The sequence below is a fragment of the Tursiops truncatus genome, chromosome Y (genome assembly GCF_011762595.2).
Source record: "Tursiops truncatus isolate mTurTru1 chromosome Y, mTurTru1.mat.Y, whole genome shotgun sequence".
NCBI classification, from domain to species: Eukaryota; Metazoa; Chordata; class Mammalia; order Artiodactyla; family Delphinidae; genus Tursiops; species Tursiops truncatus.
Window position 1 is genome coordinate 1483833 of NC_133428.1, and position 22430 is coordinate 1506262.

A 22430-nucleotide genomic window follows, 5' to 3' on the forward strand; every position below is an offset into this window, starting at 1 on the left:
CAGTGAATCGGATTGAGTTTTACTTCTGGGTTCCCATGGTTAAAGGCTAATTTGACTGACAACTGTTTGCAGAGAGCCTGCCGAAGGCCCAGGAATTTGGCATTAAGGACCGAGAAACAACAGACAGCCTCTCTCCACAAGGAGACGCATAGATGCATGCAGTAACGACAGTGCGAGGCAACGTGTGACGTAGGGCACCTAAGACGATGGTGTTCTAACGGAAGTACAGAGCCCGAGAACAGAGGAGGGACGGGGAAAACGTGCAGAAATGCCTCCTCGTGACGTGGCTGTGAGTCCTCCCTGCCTACCTGACTGCATCATTCCCTGGAGGCTCTCCCCCCTGAGAAGAGGTTTCCTCTTGGAAGCCACCATTTATTTTTCAAAATTAAAAGAAAGTGCTATGAGTGGAAAAATAAACACACACAATTTAAGAAAATACAAAACACACAAAACACTAACTTTAAAACGAGAGAAGCTGACAGTCATAAACATTAGACTGGACATTGATATAAATTCATGAGAAGGAAAGAGTCCTCTCTAACAATGACAGACTCCGGGGCTACCCATTTTTCTCGGGATTTCATTAGGTCTGACTTGACTACTGAGCACAGAAGATGTGGTGGGTGTCCGTGGGTCACAGCAGCCCCGGTGCCCTGAGGCCCTGGGTCACATCTTCCTGCCACTCCTTCCATGTAAAATATATTGCCTCCCTGTAGAGTTCCATATTTATATGATTTTTTTTGTGTGCCTAAATCAGAGGTTATCCAAGACAGATCAAAACTTACTCATTGCTTCCTCCATCGTGCACCTCCTGGACTCTTGGTGAGTTTCTCATTAGTCTCACAGAGTCCAAACGTCTTCTACTGGCAGAAAGATCACGTCTGATCTGGCCACCCCTTTCGTCTGCATGCTTGTCGGTTGTGAAGCCCTCTCACTTCAGCCCCTTTCTGCTCCAAAAAGCTGAGAAGGGCAATAACTCTTCCCTCTCACCGTGTCAGCCAAACCCGTGTCAGCAGGCGGGCATCTGCCAACACTCCTGTCCCCAGTTACACGCTAAGACTCCGGGCAGTCTTTCCCGCCCACCAGCAGGTGGGTCCCCCAGTTTTGTGTTTACATGACCCTGTGTACCTTTCTGTCATAGCATTTTTCACACTGTTCAATTAAACATAGAGCTGAATGGTAACACGAGTTGTACCTGTTTTGCCAAACTCACCGTAGGTTCCATAAAACTGGACACATTTCTTGCACATGTTTTTCATTATTTCAAACCCTCAAGCAGCATGACTGCTGCAGAGAAGGTGTTCAGGGTATTTTTCTAACTGAATATTAATATGTATAATATCAGTTTACATAAATAAATGTTTATGAATAAAAGTTTATAATATCAATTGATGGCAACTCCAATGCTTCACACTGAGTGAATTTTCAGACTTAAATTTAAATGTCCCTCAGATGAGTGCAAATCCAACATACAGTTCTTCTGGAAGGGAACCAGTAACTCAGATGGAATGGGACCAGTATTCAACTTGATGTTTTTCTGCACCCGATAGGTAATACCAACAATAAGAAGTGAAAACATGCCTCCTCCAAGTGCCACGCAGAACTTTAGAACCTTTACAAAGTAGGTACATTATCAACAATTTCAGGAAATGTTTGTCTTAATTCATTTGTGATCAAGATTTAAGACTAAAATTATACCAGATTACTGGAATGTAAATTGGTGCAGCCACTATGGGAAACAGTATGGACGTTCCTCAAAAAACTAAAAAAAGAACTACCATATGATTCAGGGATCCCACACCTGGGCATATACCCAGAAAAAACTATAATTCGAAATGATACACGCACCCCTATGTTCACAGCAGCACTATTCACAATAGCCAATACATGGAAGCAACCTAAATGTCCATCAACAGAGGAATGGATAAAGAAAATGTGATACATATATACAATGGAATATTACTCAGCCATAAAAAAGAATGAAATAATGTCATTTGGAGCAACATGGATGGACCTAGAGATGATCATACTAAGTGAAGCAAGTCAAAGAAAGACAAATATCATATAATATCACTTCTATGTGGAATCTAAAATATGACACAAATGAACTTATCTACAAAACAGAAACAGACTCACAGACATAGAGAACAGACTTGTGGTTGCCAAGGGGGAGGGGAGTGGGGTAGGGAAGGACTGGGAGTTGGGATTAGCAGATGCAAACTACTATATATAGGATGGATAGACAACAAGGTCCTATTGTATAGCACAGGGAACTATATTCAATATCCTGTGATAAACCACAATGAAAAAGACTATGAAAAAAATATATATATATACATATATATAAAATGAGTGACTTTGCTGTACAGCAGAAATTAACACATTGTAAACTGTAAATCAACTACACTTCAATAAGACTAAAAAATAAATAAAATTATACCAGATTACCATAAGGCACCCTCAGCTGTTCTATGTGACACAAAAGAAAATAATCTTAAAAATAACTTCACTGGGGCTTCCCTGGTGGCGCAGTGGTTAAGAATCCACCTGCCAATGCAGGGGACACGGGTTCGAGCCCCGGTCCAGGAAGATCCCACATGCCGCAGAGCAACTAAGCCTGTGCGCCACAACTACTCTAGCCTGCGCACTAGAGCCCACGAGCCACAATTACTAAGCCCACATGCCACAACTACTGAAGCCTGTGCACCTAGAGCCTGTGCTCTGCAACAACAGAAGCCACTGCAGTGAGAAGCCCACGCACCGCAACAAAGAGTAGCCTCGGCTCCCTGCAACTAGAGAAAGCCCACGTACAGCAACGAAGACCCAACACAGCCAAAAATTAAATAAATTTAAAAAAATAATTTCACTTTACAGAAATACAGATGAAACATTATATACACAAAATTGTTTTGGCATTTGCCTTTCAATCACTGATTTCCTTTCAATTCAATGTGTTAAAATACACACTGAGATATATTAGCACTACTGAATACACATAACAATCATGTGAGAAACTTGCCCACGGCATGCCCTAGACTAATAAAATACAAGTCCCTGGCAGAAGTGACACAGGCACCAGTATTTTAAAACTTCTCAGGTAAGTCCCGTGTACAGCCAGGTTAAGAAGCCCTGGGCTGGATCAATACCTCTCGAAATGTAAGGTGCACACAGGTCACCAGGGCAAGTGGATAAAACACTGATCCTAATTTCAGGGTGAAATCTGAGATTCTGTATCTTAACAAGCTCTAGGTGGTGCGTGGAATACACTGAGTCGCACGGGGCCAGATGACCCTAAATGGGGAGAGACATCCTCATTCTAGAATATGCAGGGGTATGTAGAATTGAGTTCTCAATTATTTTGGGGTCTTCATACTTTATGACCAACCTACTTTAACAAAGTGTTCCATTTGCTTCCACTGAAAAAGAGGACTACTAAAAACCATAAGATGCAGTGTAAGAGGGCATAACGCAAACGTGGGGAGCCACGTGGTAGGCCAGGCCCCGTGATCCCCCTTCCTGCTGTGTATGCCCTTGTATTGTATCGCCCTCTCCCGGCCAGGTGTGGGCTTCACCAAGTCCGCTCTAACTCGGTGACGCACGTGGCAAAGGTGACGGGAGCTCCCTGCTGTGACGAGGCGACAGAACACTGTGGCTTCCGTCTTGCTAGTAGATGCTCTGTGCTCTGTTCTAGGACTGTAGGCTGACAAAGCAAGCTGCCATGCAGGAGAAGCTCACGGGGCTTAGCCAACATCCAGCTGAGAACGGAAGCTTGCAGCCCAACAACCTGGGAGGGATTGAAGCCTGCCAACAACCAGGAAACTGGCTCCACTAACGAGGCAGATACCGAAGTGTGCGGGGCACACCACCCGTCATCTGGAAATGAACGTACTATGTCCTGTCTGTGTACCAAAAGGGAATGCCCTTCAATACCATTAACGGGTTCGACTCTACTTTATTTCTCAAAACTGCTACAAGATGTAAAGTTGCTTCTGTTCTTTTTCAACTGCTACTGTGGCATCTGAAATTACAGGGTGAAGAAAAGTTTCTGTTTATTAAGACAGAAATTTTAAAAACATTGATGCTGTAATTATTCATTTAAATGCCTACTGTATACATGTTTTTTGAGTTTTAACTACCTGACCCCCCCCCCAACTGCGATCCCTCTTTTATTTTTCCTTTATTCACAGTACTCTCCCGACTCCTAACTGTAGCTGGGTTGATACCCAACCTGTGACTATAAAGGACGCACACCCACTTAGTCACCAAGATGGTGGTAACTGAATGGAAGCTTCCATCTGGATTCATTACTTAATCTTTAGCCAGCAGGTGCTTTTCTCCATAAACTTTCTTTCCCACTCACAAGAAACTCAAACCGCATGGTGATATCAAAAAACTGTTGTGTGCCCAGCTCTTCTCAGATGATCTGCTGCCATGTTTTCAGCTTTGCCTATGTTCTTGCTTCATCTGAGAAGTATTGGGATTTATCTCCCTTGTAAAAGGTAAGGAAATAAAGTGGATTAAAAAAAAAAAAGAGTATAAACCATGCGTTGCATATGTCAGAGTCCTCCAGGGGAGCTGTAAGCCCAGGTGCACATTCAGGAATGGATAGGAGAACCAACATATACTCAATTTATTCTCAGCTTAATTTTATAATCTGAGGTGTAAATTATATAACATTCAGGTTATAAAGTATCTTTCAAAGGTTGTATTTTAAACATTGTTTATTTAGAGATACTGTTATCTCTCTTACAATGTATGCCAGTAATTCTGAGCACTCTGAACATCTTTTATGAGACATCTGTCATATCCAATGGTTCACTCTTGAGTGATGCTTTGAAATGTTTAGGACCAAACTGAGAGATCACACACAAACATATGTCAGTAATCTTTAACTGTTGAGAGTTCAAGTGATTTTGAAACCATGAATATTGTGTAATATTATCCATTGTAACTGAGCTATATACGAGGGAGAGGCATCATGCCCAAGAATTTCTTAGCTCATATGCTCTTCTATCCACACAGATGCCTGTTTGGTTGTGCCTGTCTTCTGTGTGCCTGAATCTCCCCGTTTACCTCTCAGGTGCTGTCATCTGTTAAGGACACAGGCAAAACCTGGGTTCTGTCCAGTCTCCTCTGGTGCTGATTATGAGGATGGCGGCCAAACTTTGCAACGCCTCTTTGGTTTACAAACGCTGCATGTTTTCCTTGCTATGAGGTCACATAAGAGCTCCTCTCAGCCACAGTAAAAACATTATGGGGGTCTCATCTCTACCAAGAAACGTTTCATGTCATTTAAAAAATATATATAATTGTCCCTGGAATTAGAGAATTCTGCATGGGACTCTGCTGTTCTATGGAGTGTGAAAGAGATTTAATTTTTCTCTGGGGTAAAATCATTTCTCAAGCGATACTTGACTGTTAACTTGCCATTCCAGGCTAGTTGTTCCATAGGCTGGAATTTCCCCTCTTCATTCTCACTTCCCTGTTCCTTCTGCCGACCACAGGCATCTAATAAGCACAGATCCCAGGGCATTCCCAAGCTTCTGAGCCAGCTCTTATGTGGGCGTGAAAATATGCTTCTTGGGTTCATAACTCATCTGTGCTTTGGTTCTGGAAAATGAAGCCAGCTACTAGCTGGCGGCTGCATTTGAGGTTTCAAAGTTTACTTTGAGAAAATGTAGGCAAATAAGCCTACACACATCTTTCTCTTTCCCACAAGGAGAAAGCTGACTGTGTTCCAAAGTGATTTTCCCTTGGGCTAAGAACAAAATGTGGAACACAGCATGGGGATTACTTCAACTTTAATGTTGGAATTTTGTTCCAAACCCACACTCATGACAGCTAAGAAATACCGTACCGTAGTATGTTTACAATATCTAACAAATGTCACTTTGATGCCATCATCTATGAATTACTCAGAGATTACAGGGAATGTATCTACAGTTAAATAATTTGCTTCTTTACTCATTCAATTAAATAGCTAATGCCTAAAACAAGATTTCAGACAAGTAGAAGCAATGTGATTTAAATTTGAAATGTGATATAATTCTGTTAATAGCACCACACTTTCATCTTAAAGAGGGCAGACCACAGTACTACATCATATTTTAAAAATACTTAACTCCACTGTATAGATCTGTGAAATTTATTTTCCCGTGAAGAAAAACTCACGCTTCTCTAAGGTATCTTTCATGTTAATATGACTTCTTTTAGTCTATCAGTCTTTACACAGATGTAGTTTCCAGTAAACTAAGTTTAAAGGCATAAATGGTTCTGTAGTTATGTATGGGTCTATTATTAATATCCAGCTGGAATTTTATAACACTTTGAACTGATCTGAATCAAGCTGGTTGGATAGTTGCATCACTGTTGAAATTATGGTAGCCAGTTGTCAGGGAAACTATAGCTTGCTATGATATTTCATAGCAATATCTGAGCCCCAGAATGAATACGTTGAGAATAAACAGAACCATGTTGATCAGAAGAAAAACTATAAGAGATCCGACATAAATGTGTGGCAAAGAAAAACCAAAGATTGTATGAGAGTTTTTAAACTCCAAGAAAATCTAAACATAAAATCTAAATGATAAAGATTTTAAAAATACACATGGCAGAGCATGTAAAGAGAGAGACAGAGAACAAAAGTAAACTCTAGAGAAGGAATATGTGCTTTCTGATTTGCCTCAAGGTCAACGGGAAGGCCCCTCGGCTGTCCTGTCAGACAGCTGTCTTTACAGAACTGACTCCAAAATCATACCATGACTTGCCATCACAATGTGGTATTATGTTATGAAAGTAAAAAAAAAAGTCTCAAGGAAGGAACAAGTCCCATTAGAAATTCTATTTCCCTTCAATATCAATTCCATTTTTGACTCTCCAATCCTTCTGCTTTTCTAAATATGGAGCCAAGTTGATACCCCATCCTAGAATTTACTTCCCCAATTTCTCTTAATGTGAGCAGCCAGCAATTAAAGGACAAAGATCATTCTATCCAGTGGAATGCAAGGATTCCACAGCACAGTCTGCACAGACACAGATGGATGGAGGTAAACAGTCTATGGATTTTAATCCACCTCTAGGAGACAGAAGACTATTATAGCCACACGCACCAAAAAAAGTCAGAATTCTACACTTACGACGGTTATAAACTTCAAATGACTGTTTTTTTGTTTTGTTTTTTTAAATCTTGTAGCCGTAAAACAAGCACTGTAATTCTCAGGTTGTAGATTGGGCCAGTTTTTAAATCTACATGTATAATTCCCTATTTTTATCACACTACTGCAACCCAATTCATCCACCCATGGCTGATACCCAGGCTGGTCTGAGGTATCTGTTGGCACGAGCTGCGTGGTGACAGATTTCTTCATTTCTGAATATCTTCCCAGCCCGACAAGCTCGATTCTGCACCAACTCACAGCATATGTGCGTATCCTACACTGTTCAAAGATGGCGCCATCTGAAGGCACTACTTTCGCCTGAGGGCAGCTCTTTTACCTCCACACCTATGCATGTGCTTTGCCTCTGTTTCTTGAGTGAACATGTAAAAGGCAACTGACTACACAGACGGTGAGCAGGAGAAAGTGGCAGAGGCATCAGGCTGCCCCTGAACTGGAGCAATTCCCTAACAGACACCAGGCAGGCAAAGCTCGAAGACGCCACCACCCCAGGATACCCTGCCCTGACCCCCAGAACCGCGAACGCACGACTTCACTCCCTGTAAAAGGCAAAGGCACGGTGGGAGATGCAAATAAGGGTACCAATCGCTTGATTTCGAGTCAATTAAAATCCCTTTCTCTTTTTGATATTGAGCTGCATGAGCTGCTTGTATGTTTTGGAGATTAATCCTTTGTCAGCTGATTCGTTTGCAAATATTTTCTCCCATTCTGAGGGTTGTCTCTTCATCTTGTTTATGGTTTCCTTTGCTGTGCAAAAGCTTTTAAGTTTCATTAGGGCCTGTATGCCTATTTTTGTTTTTACTTCCATTTCTCTAGGAGGTGGGTCAAAAAGGATCTTGCTGTGATTGATGTCAGAGAGTGTTCTGCCTATGTTTTTCTCTAAGAGTTTGATGGTGTCTGGCCTTACATTTAGGTCTTTAATCCATTTTGAGTTTATTTCTGTGTATGGTGTTAGGGAGTGTTTTAATTTCATTCTTTTACATGTAGCTGTCCAGTTTTCCCAGCAACACTTATTGAAGAGGCTGTCTTTTCTCCACTGTATATTCTTGCCTCCTTTATCAAAGATAAGGTGACCATATGTTCCTGGGTTTATCTCTGGGCTTTCTATCCTGTTCGTTGATCTATATTTCTGTTTTTGTGCCAGTATCATACTGTCTTGATTACTGTAGCTTTGTAGTATAGTCTGAAGTCAGGGAGCCTGATTCCTCCAGCTCTGTTTTTCTTTCTCAATATTGCTTTGGCTATTCGGGGTCTTTTGTGTTTCCATACAAATTGTGGAATTTTTTGTTCTAGTTCTGTGAAAGATGCCAGTAGTAGTTTGATAGGGATTGCATTGATTCTGTAGATTGCTTTGGGTAGTAGAGTCATTTTCACAATGTTGATTCTTCTAATCCAGGAACATGGTATATCTCTCCGTCTGTTTGTATCATCTTTAATTTCTTTCATCAGTGTCTTGTAACAACAAACAACCCAATCCAAAAATGGGCAGAAGACCTAAACAGACATTTCTCCAAAGAAGATATACAGATTGCCAACAAACACATGAAAGAATGCTCAACATCATTAATCATTAGAGAAATGCAAATGAAAACCACAATGAGGTATCATCTCACACTGGTCAGAATGGCCATCATCAAAAAATCTATAAACAATAAATGCTGGAGAGGGTGTAGAGAAAAGGCAACACTCTTGCACTGCTGGTGGGAATGTAAATTGATACAGCCACTATGGAGAACAGTATGGAGGTTCCTTAAAAAACTAAAAATAGAACTACCATACAACCCAGCAATCCTACTACTGGGCATATACCCTGAGAAAACCATAATTCGAAAAGAGTCATGTACCAAAATGTTCACTGCAGCTCTCTTTCCAATAGCCAGGACATGGAAGCAACCTAAGTGTCCATCGACAGACGAATGGATAAAGAAGATGTGTCACATATATATACAATGGAATATTACTCAGCCATAAAAAGGAACGAAACTGATTTATTTGTAGTGAGGTGGATGGACCTAGAGACTGTCATACAGAGTGAAGTAAGGCGGAAAAACAAATACCGTAGGCTAACACATATATATGGAATCTAAAAAAAAAAACAAACCCAAAATGGTCAGAAGAACCTAGGGGCAAGACGAGAATAAAGATGCAGACCTACTAGAGAATGGACTTGAGGATATGGGGAGGGGGAAGGGTAAGCTGGGACAAAATGAGAGAGTGGCATGGACATATATACACTACCAAATGTAAAATAGGTAGCTAGTGGGAAGCAGCCGCATAGCACAGGGAGATCAGCTCAGTGCTCTGTGACCACCTAGAGGGGTGGGATTAGGAGGGTGGGAGGGAGGGAGACGCAAGAGGGAAGAGATATGGGGACATATGTGTATGTGTAACTGATTCATTTTGTTATAAAGCAGAAACTAACACACAATTGTAAAGCAATTATACTCTAATAAAGATGTTAAAAAATAAAACAAAATAAAATCCCGTTCTCTTAGTGGGTCTAATCCTGTCACCCAAGTCCTTCACAAGCAGAGCTTTTTCTCTGGCTGTTAGCAGAAGGGTAAGTCAGAGATATTCCAGGCCTAAGAAGGAGTCAATGTATTGTTGCTAGCTTGGAAAACAGAGGGACACATGCAGGGACAGGTGGGAGGTGTCTAGCAACAGAGTGTGGCCGCCACCCAAAGTCCAATAATAAAGCAAAAACCTACATGCTACAACGGCAAGGGGCCGGGTTCTCCTCCATGGGAATGGCCTTGGACACAGAGCCTTCTCCAGAGCCCGGAGCCAGAAGCCTACCCTGCAGGGCACCATGTGACTTTGGCCTCATAAGACCCTAAGCAGAGAATCCAGCAATGTCTTGCTGCATTTTTGACATGCAGAACTGTGAGGTAATAAACAGATGTTAAGTTCCCACATCTATGGTCAGCAGTAGAAAATGAATACCAATGTCTTCCATTACAACTTAGGATCTGCTAGGTATAAAGTAAGCTACAAGGATGCAATGTAAAACACAAGGAATGTAATCAATATTGAATAACTTTGTATGGAGTATAATGTATCGAAATATTGCATTAGTTTGTTGTACCCTTGAAAGTAATATGATACTGTAAAGTCAACTGTACTTCAATGAGAACAAAACGAAATAAACCTCCAAAAAACCTTAGGATCTGCTATATCGAGATGAACATGAGCAATAAATGTCTATTTGGAGATTAATCCTCTCTCCTTTCTTACAGTGAACAAATCACACTGCTTCTACCATGTACACATTTCTTAAATCCATCCCTTTCTTGATTCTCAGCCTGGCAACTTTCAGCTAAACTTCTCTTCTTCTCTTCTCATCTCCAGCCTCTGCTCTGAGCTCCCTGTAATAATCCACTGCTAGATTCATCATCCAGAAACATAGCTGTGACCATGCTATGCTGCTAATTAAAAAAAAAAAAAAGGAATCATCATTACCTCCTTTATTAAGTAGGAAACCATCTTGTTGGAACTCAAGCTCTCCAAGACCTGATTCCACTCTTCCTTTCTGGCACTATTTCCCTTCTAGTGACATCAAAGTGTTGGCTCCAGTCAAACCTATGCCTTTGCTGCTTTTGCAGCATGTTCTAACTTGTGCCTTTGCACAGGTGGGTCGCTGGTATACCTGCCAAGATGCTGCCCATTCTTTACAGCTTAGCTCAGATATCACCTGCCATGTGAGGCTCTCGTGCATGGTAGGAGTGTCTCTTCTACTGTGGGCTTCCATGGCCCAGGGATGTAGCCCTGGGCAGTCTATGCCTCATGATCTAGCATGTCTTGTAGCCCTGACAAGCTCACAGAAGGCAAAATCTGTACTAGATTCATCACTGTATTCCTTCAAGCACTTGGTTCAATGCCCTACGTTATGAAGATTCCCCAAGAGGATGAGTTTGTGCTGTAAAGAATACCTAAGGATGTGGGAGTCTCCTCAAGATACACAGGCAGTACGCACTTAAGTTCAAAAAATGCCGGAGTACAGAACATCCTGCACGAGATGATCTGTGTTTCTGGTGTTGTGGTTGTGTTGGTTCACTTTTGGAAGAAAGGAAAAACAGGAAAAAAGGAAGGGAGATTGGATTCAAGTGGTGGAAAAATACCAACTGCTAAGAGTGGCTACTTCCTGTGAGCAGACGAAATGAAATATAAAATATCTTCCTTTTATACTGTGCATATTTCAGAAATTATTTCTTTATTGTTATTTCACATATTACGGCTACTTGTATTAGCAATTCCCAGGCTGATGTAATGAGTCCTAGGTCAAAATGCCCAGCTGATGTTTCCTCTGCTATTTTCTCAAACTTCCAACAATGAGTGGTTCATTGCCACAGGCATCCTTTGCTCTTTAATTTCCAGTCTAATTTAAGCAAACAGTAGGGGTCAGACGGAAAGCGTATTTGATGAAAGTACGATACATATAAAATCCAAAGTCTAAATAAGAGTCCTTACTTGGGAGACACTTTCTTTGCTTTTATTTGAAAAGCCAAGGTACAGTCTATAGTTCTGCAGCCCTGAATTCATTAGGCAGGACCCAACCTTCCATTTCCATCATTTCAGAAAACAGTGAAAACAAAACTATTGATATTTAAAATAAAACTGGTGAAAAAGTAGGTGTTTGAGATGTGCTTTCCTATTTAAAAGTCAAACTATTTTTCTTAAAGTCCATACAAAAATATTTTTATGTTCTCTCCTTTCAGACATAAGGCTGTATTTTTATTTGTGAAACTTAATTCCAATAAAATTGTGTCAAGTTTTAAGTGATTAATGTAAATGTCACATAAAATGGAACTTTTTCATAGGAATGGGCTGTCATTTGTAATGAAATGTTTTTGTTTGTGAATCTAATTTCAAAAATGGCATATGTTATTTGTGTCTTAAATGTTTTCCCTGTATTAGAAGGGAAGAATATAGAATATTCATGTAGAAGGAATACTACAGACCATTTACCCAATCTCTTCATTTTACAAGAGAAGAAAGAGTCAGTGAAATGAGGGGTTATTGGGCAAATTATGTTCTCTGTGTCTTAGTTGTGAATCACTAAATTGCACTGCATATACATGAAATGTGTTGATGGAAACATAAGTTCCTGTAAATTAAATTATTTAAACATCAACTCTCAGTATCTTCTGGTTCCACATTGTGGATGGAGAGCAATCATAGGTCTTCCCTCACTCCCAGATGCCCATTTAAAAAGAAAAAAAAACCAGGAAGCAATCTATAATTGGAAAGAAAAATGGAAGAAGTTTAACACTGAACAACAGATTCCAATGGGTTTCTGGAAGGACTCTTAATGTCAGAAAGCAAGCAGTGCACCAGACATGTGCTTCATTCTCCAATGTCAATCAGACTCAGAGAACAAGAAGAGGCTAGTGGGCAGGGAAAAGGAGCTGGGTGATACTGCTGCCTAGAAGAGAAAGTTCACAGTTTCTGCACGTGCCGGCACAAAAACAAACACACAAACAAACCAAAGGACTCCTCTCTTCATAATTGGAAAGACTACCTGGAGAAAGTGAGTAACTAGGGTGAGTTTTGATATCCCAGAGAAAATGATATCCTTATCCTATCACTCAGGGGCTCTGTGACATTGAATCCAACCTCAAAAGCTCAACCCAGCAAAACCTGATAGCTCACAAACCCTGCTCATCTATACAGAGCACCTGGAGAGCTCTCACTTCACCTGGAGAAAACTGATGAAAACAGAACATCACGAAACCACAGTGAAAGAAACTCACACCAGCCACCCAGTATAATCAGCCTCGTCTTCTGAAAACCACAAGTCAATAGTGAAAAAGAAGAAAAATGGTATATATGAACCTGTTTGCAAGGCAGAAATAGGGACACAGACATAAAGAACAAACATATGGACACCAAAGGGGGAAAGGAGGGGGTGGGACGAATTGGGAGATTGGGACTGACACGTATACACTAATATGTATAAAATAGATAACTAATGAGAACCTGCTATATAGCACAGGGAACTCCACTTCACTTTGCTGTACACTAGAAACTAATACAGCATTGTAAAACAACTATACCTCAATGAAAAAATGTAAAAAGTTAAAAAAGGAAATGACTTGGGCACACTAAGGTCAAAAACAGGTATGACTTATGGAATTAGAAATTTTCATCTACCAACAAACTGACGATTGCCTAGCATATGGCGTGGAATAATGTCTATAACAGGCTGCCTAACAGACAAATGTCTATTACTAGGAAGTTGTCAAAAAGAAAAAAAAATCAGGCAGAAGGTAACGTAAAAGATTATGTAAATTTAACATAAACACTGATCTCAGAGAAAATAGACGTGATTCAGGGAACAGAACGTAAAACACACTGACTTAACCCTCAGCAACATTCCAGTCGTTTTGCATCCATGAGCAAAGATTAGATTTAAATGAAAAAGAAATAATGAAGATGCCAGAAAGAATACTTGAAAAATAAAAATAGAAGGATGGAAATAATTCATTGGAATGATGGATGACAAAGTAAGGAAACTCCTAGAATGTAAAACTAAAAGATAAATGTATACTATTTGACATATAAGCGAGTGACTCGCTCCATCAAGAGCTTGTATTGTACTGGTAGGATTTTTAGAAAGAAAACCGAAGGGAGTACATTATTTTAAAAGATATAAAATTTGAAACGGGGTTTTAGGTCAAAGGTAAGAGGAATGAAAGAGAAGTCATGTCCTTGTGAAATCTCAGAACCTCAAGAATTAAATCATCTCCCAAAGTGGTGGGACATACAGTCAGTGTAGATTATCTACAAAGTCAGGCTATGGCCTGATGAATGCTTTCTTCCTGTTTTCACCTTTTAGAATCAACTCACAGAAAAAGCACAAAAGATCAAACTGTACTTCCAGAACAAAATCTAGGTGTCATAAACACTTGACAATGGATAATTAAATATATATATTTTATAAAATATTTTATCTAATTTTATTACTTTACAATTATTATATAGAATAATATACAATTATTTTGGAATTATATAAAAATACATAGATCCATCTCCAAGAGGTACAAGGTCAGATAAGAACTGGAGGAAAAGTAGGGGTGTTAGAATTCTCACCTTATTTAACGGAGAATCAACAGAAAGTGTCAAATGGAAAAATACATTTTTCAAGCTCAAAAGTTAATCAGTAAAAACAATTATAGTTGTCAGATAGACACTGATTAATAACTGCCTAGAGAATATTGCAGTAGACAGAATAACTCCCTCCTCCAATCACGTCCATGCTCCAGAAACCTATGAATATGTCACCTTACAGGGCAAAAGGGACTTGGCAGATGGGATGAAATTTAGGATCTTGAGACAGAAAATTGTCCTAGATTATCTGGGTGGGCCCAATGGAATCACCAGCGCCCTTGTGAGACGGATGCAGGACAGTCAACGGTGGAAAAATGACGTGAGGAAAGAAGCAAAGATTAAGTGATGTGGTTGAAGACAGAGGAAGGGGCCGCAAGATTAGGAACGCAAATGTCCTCTAGAAACTGGAAAAGGCAAAGGAATAGCTTCTTCCCTGGAGCCTCTGGAAGGAATGAAGCCCCACCAACACCTGGATTTTAACCCAGGGAGACCCATTGAAAACTTCTGACCTCCCGACCTGTAAGATAATACGTGTGTGTTGTTTTAAGCCACTAAGTGTGTATTTGTTTGTGATAGCAGCAAGAGGAAACCAATGCAACTATGTGAATGAATTAATACACGGCTGAATAAATGAATGGATGAATAAATAAATTTACAGAGCTGGTTGTACAGAGCGTGTCCAGAAACAGGGACTAGTACCAGCTAGGTCCCTGGGTTGCTGTGACTATTTTTTATATATCTATCATGTCTGGACACACTGCCAATGTTCAGTTGATAGCTTGCTTCTTGCTCTCTCCTTCTACGTGTTTACTTTATCACCACTGCACACACTCATTTAAACTAGGGGAAGGCAACAGAGAGAAGATGCCCGTCTCGCTATTTGTTTTGAAACATCTCCTTAAACTGTTTCTGACTTCCGAGTATGCATACATTCCTGGCTTGTTACGAAGCAGTAGGATGGTTTCTTAACGTTTCCCAAATTTCCCATCATCACAGCTGCAAACCACGTACCAGCCACTTGAAAAGAAACAAGAACCAGCCAGCTGACATCCTTAGCTGAAAGTGACACCAATCCTTTTGGGAGTCTGTAACCACCTTCTAGTAATTTAACGTGGGGGTGCCTGAAACATTATTTTTTCAGACCACGACTATGGGTCACTTCTCAGGGAAAATGCTCATTTAGAATGCACTATGTGCATTCTGACATTAAACTATAATGTGCAAAGATGTTTCTAAAATATGTCCGAAAATAATTGTATATTTCACGCCAGGTCTTGCTAATCTAATAGAAGTGAAATAGAAAAAGGCACAAGTATGGACCTGGTTCTATTTATAACTCCAGGCAGGAGTTTCAGCTCAGGTTGCATATTCAAATCAACTCTAGGAGATTTTGGAAATGAAAAGGCATCCTCCCACCCCTCTCACCACTGGATTAGAATCTCTGGGCATGGTACCCCACAAATAGCATTTTTACAAATACCTCTCTAGTTGACCATAATGTGCAACCAGGCTAAAGAGAAAAATGACTACAAGCAACTAAGCTATCGAGACTCTACATTTGTGATTTATTGCCAATGAACAGAAGGATTTTCTGGCCCTGTTTCATCACACGTATAACACTAGTATTGACTTATGCCTCATTCTTCCTCTCAGCTGGAAGCTGTCTCTAACGCATGACATCTTGCCTTTAACATGTCAAGTGCTCCATAAGTGCTGTCATAGATATTACTAAATCTGACTCTAAAATTACTCTTGAAACTGATTCATAATCATATAACGGACATATTGGGCCTATTTACAAAGTGTAAGATTGGACCTCCCTAAGAACAGTCAGGCTGAAATCAGGCACACAAATTAATGCTATTAAAACTGAATTGTGTTACAATGGTTTTAAAATATTTCATTCTGTTTAAAAATTCATGAAACTGTTTGAATTCTTTTTTTTTTTTTTTTTTTGCGGTACGCGGGCCTCTCCCGTTGCGGAGCACAGGCTCCAGACGCGCCGCTGGCTCACGGGCCCAGCCGCTCCGCGGCATGTGGGATCTTCCCGGACCGGGGCACGAACCTGTGTCCCCTGCATCGGCAGGCGGACTCTCAACCACTGCGCCACCAGGGAAGCCTTGAATCCCTTTTGAACTCACTTTCCAAATCAATTGGTCCTTATTTTGAATAGATACCATTGAAAAAGTATCATAAGTAAAGAAAGTAGACTTCAAAATATAGAACCTTGTAAAAAAATATAGTTCAATCTAATTTTTTCCCCCAATTTTAGTTCATATCTCTTCCAAAGATCTAATTATTTTCTGGATGTTGGAACCTTTTTCTCCATGGTAAAGTCACCTTAAATGCCGCATTGTGTGGGAGTTCCGGTGTGTGTTGCTTCTTGAATTGGGTGATTTCCCCACCTTTCTCTCTTCTTTCTCATCCTTGACACAATTTCGGATTATCCATATTTTCAAACACCTGATTAGCTCTTGATCCTAGTCTTACAGGCACAGTTTAATAAATTAAAGCGAGCACACTACATCCCCTGAGAAGATCAAAGGAGTCGCTTGTGAGTATCTACTTTCTCCCCTCCATCCTTCACACTGGAAAGGATTAGTAAAAAAAAAAAAAAAAAAAAAAAAAAGTTACTCTGTAGCACTTACCTAAACATTTTTAAGTGAGCGACAGATTGAATGGTAAGGTGTCCTGTTCGCATAATCTTATGTAAGGATCTCCAGAGTTGATTCTTCTAAAGTTTACCAGCCAGTCTTAATGCCATTACTCTTAGATGTCTAAGATCTCGGTTATGCACTGTCCAAGGATAGACTGATGAGTGTTGAGAACGTAAGGTTTAGCAACATTGTCCATAATATTCAAGTTATAAATATTCCTGTGCAATTTCTGTGGCATTCTCTTTCTCTGCACTTAGTTTCCCCTTTGCATTGAACTCTTCTAAGAGATTACAGTAACATGTATCCACCCAAAAGGGATCGTCAGAAAGGGAAAATGACCATTTTCATCAGCATCCTGAGGCAGAACATCTTCTTTTCTCTTTGAAAGTTAAAACCATCAACACCTGTGAACTTTTACACATTTAGGTAGAAGGGGAAGATGGGTAATAGTCGTTTGACTGCTGACTCAATCTTCTGCTTTAACTTACTACAAAGCACTAAAGTCTCTGTATCTTTTTTTTAAACAAAATGACTCCATGAAAAGGGCACATTGCATTAAATATGTTAAAACACAAAATATTCTCAGCGGACCAGGAAAAGGATTACAAGTTACGCTCAGCTATTTTAAGCGTAAAATCAGTAACTAGTTATGTATTATACTGGGTATACTAATGTCCAGTTAAATGTATAAATATATTTTGCCTTCTATTCCCACAAAAAATATATCGGGTAACAACAGCAATGGAAAATAATTACAATGCTTGCCGTTCTATTTATAAGACACTGACTGAACTAGCAGTTAATGTGGAGGCCATTTTTCTACTACTCTAGGAAATACACATAACTATGACCACACAATGTCATAAATGAGTCCTTTCCTTAAAACGTACACATATATAAAAGATCGGAGAGAACTATGTCTAAGTATTAACAGACTGTAAAGGTGGAGAGGGCATATGGGTGGTTTTCCGTGGATGAAGAGACAGAGCACAGAGGATTCTTCGGGCAGTGAAACTACCCTGAGTGATTCTATAATGATGGATACGTGTTATTATACATTTGTCCAAGCCCACTGAATGTACACCAAGAGTGAACCCTGGGCTTCCCTGGTGGCGCAGTGGTTGGGAATCTGCCTGCCAATGCAGGGGACACGGGTTCGAGCCCTGGTCTGGGAAGATCCCACATGCCGCGGAGCAACTAGGCCAGAGAGCCACATGCCGCGGAGCAACTAGGCCAGAGAGCCACAACTACTGAGCCTGCGCGTCTGGAGCCTGTGCTGCGCAGCAAGAGAGGCCGCGACAGTGACAGGCCCGCGCACCGCGATGAAGAGTGATGCCCGCTCGCCACAACTAGAGAAAGCCCTCGCGCAGAAACGAAGACCCAACGCAGCAAAAATAAATAAATAAAAAGAGTGAACCCTAATGTAAACGATGGACTCTGGGTGGTGATGCTGTGTCCATGCGGGTTCATCTTTGATAACAAATGTACCATTCCGGTGAGTGACGTTGATAAGGGGAGAAGCTATGCCCGTGTCAAGGTGGGAAATACATGGACATCTCTGTACCTCCCTCAGTTTTGTTGTAAACCTAAAACCGCCATTAAAACATAAAGTCTTGGGGCTTCCCTGGTGGCGCAGTGGTTGAGAGTCCGCCTGCCGATGCAGGGGACACGGGTTCGTGCCCCGGTCCGGGAAGATCCCACATGCCACTTAGTGGCTGGGCCCATGAGCCATGGCCGCTGAGCCTGCGCGTCCGGAGCCTGTGCTCCGCAACGGGAGAGGCCACGGCAGTGAGAGGCCCGCGTACCACAAAAAAAACAAAAAACAAAGTCTTAAAAAACAATCACCAGGCGGGATGGCTCTGAGCTCAAGCAGCATAGAGTCACATGCAGTACATCGGCGTCACCCACTGCTCTCATCACTGCTGAAACTGGCTCCTTCACAAAACTGAGCTATGGCTCTTGAAACGGCCATCACACACGGTCGATCTCAGCATCTCAGAACGGGTACAGCATAATGTCTCCTCATCATTACAGGGGCTCCAACTTCTTCCAATGCGGCCTGAGGACCCCCACGTATCTCTTCAGATTCTCTGGGGTTTTAAATGCTCACGTTTTTTTTTTCCTCCGCCCCGGATTCCAAATGTTTTGGACCCAATATTTTACGCTTCCTTCATATGATTAGAGAAATGATATGTCACCTGGGGATTCTAATGGGCCATTTAAGCCCGATGAATAGTCATTAAAATATTATCTAGTGTCTTAGTCAATGAATAGGATGGACATTCTCTTTATGCACTACTTTTTTTTTCCTAACGTAATAACTACTTGATTAATTTGAGAAGGATAAAATCAGAGAAAATTAGAGAAATCAAACTCAGAGCAAAGTTAATATATAATTTTAGGTTCAATACATAAGCCAGATATTTTAAAAAGGGATGTGCTCAGACTTCCCTGGTGGCGCAGTGGTTAAGAATCCGCCTGTCAATGCAGGGGACACGGGTTCGAGCCCTGGTCCGGGAAGATCCCACATGCCACGGAGCAAATAAGCCTCTACGCCACAACTACTGAGCCTGCGCTGTAGAGCCCACGAGCCACAACTACTGAGCCTGAGTGCCACAACTACTGAAGCCCGTGCGCCTAGGGCCCGTACTCCGCAACAAGAGAAGCCACCACAATGAGAAGCCTGGGCACCACAACGAAGAGTAGCTCCTGCTCGCCGCACTAGAGAAAGCCCATGCACAGCAACAAAAGACCCAAGGCAGCCAAAAATAAATAAATAAAAAAGATCCCACATGCCACAACGAAGACCCAATGCAGCCCAAAATAAATTAAAAAAAAAAAAAAAACCTGTATGTCATAAAAAGGGATGTACTCCAGGTGCACAGGAGGAGAAGAAAACACCACAACGCTTTCAGAAAGGAATACCACAAGAACCATGAGGAAAATGTTAAACATCATTAATAAAGCACTTGCCCTATTTTGCCACTGGACAAAATATTTATAAAGTGTCCTAATAACATTCGTGTTTGATATATGTGTCTACAATCATTTCACCAATAAGAAACTAAACTTTGAAGGGCTATGTGAAATGAAGTCACACTGTTACAGGGATGAGGTGGGATTCACTGTGAGGTCTTTCCTTACCTATCCGCTCTTGTGTCTTATATCGAAATCTTTTACTCATGCTCTTGCAACTTAATCCCAGTAACCTCCCTCCTAAACCTTTATCAAAAAGAAACTGTTTTAACAAATCAAAAGTTGGGTGCAGGGCTTCCCTGGTGGCGCAGTGGTTGAGAGTCCGCCTGCCGATGCAGGGGACACGGGTTCGTGCCCCGGTCTGGGAGGATCCCACATGCCGCGGAGCGGCTGGGCCTGTGAGCCATGGCCGCTGAGCCTGCGCTCCGCAACGGGAGAGGCCACAACAGTGAGAGGCCCGTGTACCGCCAAAAAAAAAAAAAGTTGGGTGTATCAAAACATTCATAACGGTAAAAATTGTGAAGTCCCAACAGAAGGGAAGAGTAAATAAGGTTTGGTATATTGATCGAAAGACAAGAATTAACTGATGATTTATAATTCTGAAATGCGTTCAAGTATTGTAGAAAATGATGCTGATAAACTAGTAAATGAAAAAGCAGACTATAACGTTTTATGAAGACTATATTTCTAATATGTGAAATGCAGCTCTAACGCAACATTGAAAACTCATTTAAAATGTGATTTTAGTATGTGAGAATTCTGTTTGGGGGGATCAAACCATTTTATTGAGGGGCTTTGGGCTTTTGACATTGAAAATATTAGTGTTAGTTGTATGTAATTTGAACTTTATGAAAATCTTCAAAGAATCCAATTTAGGTGTGATTAACAAAGCAGAGACCCATTAAACCTGGAGTCTTATAATAAAAAAAAAATAATAATACCATTAAGGTACCTTTTTGCCATTTAACAAACCCTAGAGAAAGTGTGAGGTGTCTTTTGCTATAAACAACCTTTGCATTTTGGAATCGTTGGTGTAACCTCTCTGAATATGCTTCATTACCTGAAAAAGGATAGGTTTGGAGGCGATCTCTTAATTTGCCTTTAGTGGTAATATTCCATGAATTTATAAATCCAAGGAATATAGAACAAGAAGCAAATTCACCAGCATGGTACTATGTGTAATAAGAAGAGAACAGTTTTAGAATAACTGAGATAATCAAAAACACTGAACTTGGCCCATTTCAGCTAAGGATAAATTACATACCCCTGTATAGATGTGTAAGAAGGAAGATAATTTATTTTTCTATTGATGGATACTTGGACAGTCTCCAGTATGGGACTGGAAATCAAATACTCAAATGGAAAATCTACTTCATGCGTGTACCTGTTCCTTGACTTAACCCAAGCAAACGACGGCCAAAAAAGTGAGGCATGACATGGACGATGGAGATGTAGTCATGCAGGATGAATTTCTTTAAATCCTCTTTGCTATCTTGAAACTTTTATTTTTTGCCTGTAGTTATACATTCAAACCCTTTAAAAAGGAGTGGTCCACAGCCAATGCCTCTGTGCTCAACATTAACTAAGTATGCAAATCAATTCCAGGATGTTCAAACCAAGCAGTTACACACGAGATACACTGAACTCATCTATATGCAGTTTCATTCTCTTCTGAATACTTTTTTATATTCTCCCCATCTGTTACGAACACAACTTGTATAAAAAGCGACATCTCACACAATTCTACGTTTCTACGGATTGCACTTGATCCTAAAGCTTCTTAGGAGTACGATTTTAGTGGCCACAAGTAACGCGCCCTTTTGAATCACTACCTACCTTCTTCTCGGTCTTGGATGAGAGTTAAGTCCTTTCCTCTTACCTCACTAGTTTACAAAGTGCCCAGTCTAGATGGCATCCATACCTCATAGGCTAATGCTAGGAGGTTCTGAAAAATGGTCAAAAACAACACTAATATACTGACCGGACTCCTGGACCTACGTGAAAGAATGAACTTGACACATTTTTCCAAGGAAGCCAAGAAGAAAACTGATATCGGAATTTTGGGTTTGTGGAGTGGCCTAGATGTAAATTTCTTTTTAAGTGATTGAATTTCATCTTGTCTGAAAAACTAAAATAACAGGAATAACTAACACCAAGAAATGAATTTCAGAGGCGATAACAGCACAGTACGATTTTTCAATGTCTCCAAATTTATTTGAAAACCAAATAGGTATTATATGTTCGTACCATCAAACTAGACAAATAGGTCTGTGACAGCAGATATCCTTAATTCTAAACTTTTCCCTCAATTTGCCTTCTTAGGAATATCGACTCTATTACTTGCAGATGTTCCAACAAAGACCATCACTTTTGAAGATATAAAATGACAACTACAGTCCATGTGTCTTCAGTTCAATTATTTGGTGCATTATCTCCATGTTATCTGTCTGCAGGGTGCCATTGTGAAAACTCGTATATTCACTCTTTTTTCAGCAAATATTACTTGAGTCTCTGA